The sequence below is a fragment of the Neomonachus schauinslandi genome, chromosome X, assembly GCF_002201575.2.
Source record: "Neomonachus schauinslandi chromosome X, ASM220157v2, whole genome shotgun sequence".
Classification (NCBI taxonomy): domain Eukaryota; kingdom Metazoa; phylum Chordata; class Mammalia; order Carnivora; family Phocidae; genus Neomonachus; species Neomonachus schauinslandi.
Window position 1 is genome coordinate 3,593,647 of NC_058419.1, and position 2,138 is coordinate 3,595,784.

At 38.4% G+C, this 2,138-nt stretch overlaps 1 pseudogene; it reads left to right on the forward strand.

Moving 5' to 3' along the window:
* Window positions 1-612: 612 nt before the first annotated feature.
* LOC110574790 lies at window positions 613-1,401 on the forward strand (annotated as a pseudogene).
* Window positions 1,402-2,138: the final 737 nt, after the last annotated feature.

Genomic DNA, 2,138 nt, shown 5'->3' on the forward strand with positions numbered 1-2,138 from the left:
ATCTCATTCCATGGCTCCTCTGATCTCTCTTGACCTAATAACCTTTCAACTTCTGCTCCCACTGCTCACTGCCTCATCCTTCAGAAGTTCCCAGCTATAAGTTCCTTAGAGAATCTGATAGGTCAAGCCAATTTTTTTGTGTGTGCTGGGCCACAGCATAGAGCACCACATGGATACACTGAAAGCTCCTTGAAGGCACCTAAGTACTTCATATTTTGTAAAAATTTTAAATAGTAGTATAATTTTTATTTTCAGTTTCCATGTGTTCATTGCTAGTATATAGAAATACAACTGATGTTTGTATGTTGATCTTGTATCCTGCAACATTGCCGAACTCACTTATTAGTTCTAAGGGTTTTTAAAAATGTATTTCCTGAGGTTTTCTACATAGAAAATCATGCCATCTGCAAGTAAGGACAGTTCTATTTAGAAGGCCAAAATTAATAGAACTGAAAAAATAAATACACAAATCCATAATTATAGTCGGAGACATCTCCCCCCCCCCCCCCCCCCCCCCCCCCCCCGTCAGTAACTGATAGATCATGCAGGCAGAAAATCAGTAGGGATACAGATGACCTGAACAGCACTATCAATCAATTTGATCTAATTGACATGTATAAAATACTCCATACAGTACCTAGTGCAGCCTTGGCTTATGATCCCAAGAAGCATCTGAAGTGTGTAGCTGCCCCAAAGCATTGGATACTGGATAAACTAGACAAAGCGTTTGCTCCTGGTCCATACACCAATACCCACAGGCTGAGAGAATGTCTCTCCCTCATCCTTTTCCTAAGGAACAGACTTGAGTATGCCCTAAAGGAGATGAAATAAAGGCAATCTACATGCAGTGGTCCATTGAGATTAATAGTAAGGTCTGGACTGATATAACCTCCCCTGCTGTTTTTTTGGTTGTCATCAGCATTGACAAGACCAGAGAGAATTTCTATGTGATCTATGACACCAAACGTTGTTTTGCCGTCCATTACATTACACCTGAGGAGGCCACATACAAGCTGTGCAAAGTGAGAGAGATCTTTGTGGGCACAAAAGGAATCTCTCATCTGGTGACCCATGATGTTCACTCCATCCACTACTCTGATTCCTTCATCAAGGTGAATGACAACATTCAGATCGATTTGGAGACTGTTTATGGTGGTGACCAGAGGTGCTAACTTGGGAAAAATAGGCATGATCACCAACAGAGTGAGACATTCTGGCTCTTTTGATGTGGTTTATGTGAAAGATGCTAAACGCAACAGCTTTGTCCTCCAGATCTCCAACATTTTTGTTATTGGCAAAGGCAAAAAAACATGGATTTCCTTCCCCTGAGGAAAAGAAATCTGTCTCACTATTGCTGAAGAGAGAGACAAGAGACTGGCTGCCAAACAGAGCAGTAGGTAAAATAATCTGTAGGTAAAATGATTGGAAGTGGTTTTTTTTTTTTTTTTTACTTAATTCAAGATAATATGGCATGAAAATAAAATAATCCATCCAACAACCACAGAATTACACAAACTTCTCAAGCTCACATGGAACACTCACCAATATAGACCACATTGTGGACCATAAAATACATCTAATAATTTTAAAACAGGAGAAATCATACAAAGTATGTTCACATACCACAATAGAATTAAATTAGCAATCAGAAACAGAAAGGTAGCCAGAAAACTGCAGAATATTTGGAGATTAAACAGCATACTTATAAATAACACATGGGTCAAAGAAGGAGGCTAAAAGAAATCTAAAAATATTTTTAACTAAATGAAAATGAAGTGACACCTGGGTGGCTCAGTTGGTTGAGCATCTGCCTTCGGCTCATGTCATGATGCCAAAGTCCTGGGATCCAGTCGTGCATCAGGCTCCTTGCTCAGCAGCAGGGAGCTCGCTTCTCCCTCTGCCTCTCTCTCTCTGACAAATAAATAATAAAATAAAATCTTAAAAAAAAAAGAAAATGAAAATACATTTAATCAAAATCTATAGGATGCAGCAAAAGCAATGCTTAGAGGGAAATTTATAGCATTAAATGCATATATTAGAAAAGAAGAAAGATCTAAAATCAATAATGTAAGCTTCTATGTTAGAAAACTAGAAAAGAGCAATTTAGGCCTAAAGGAATCAGAAGAAAAGAAATAATA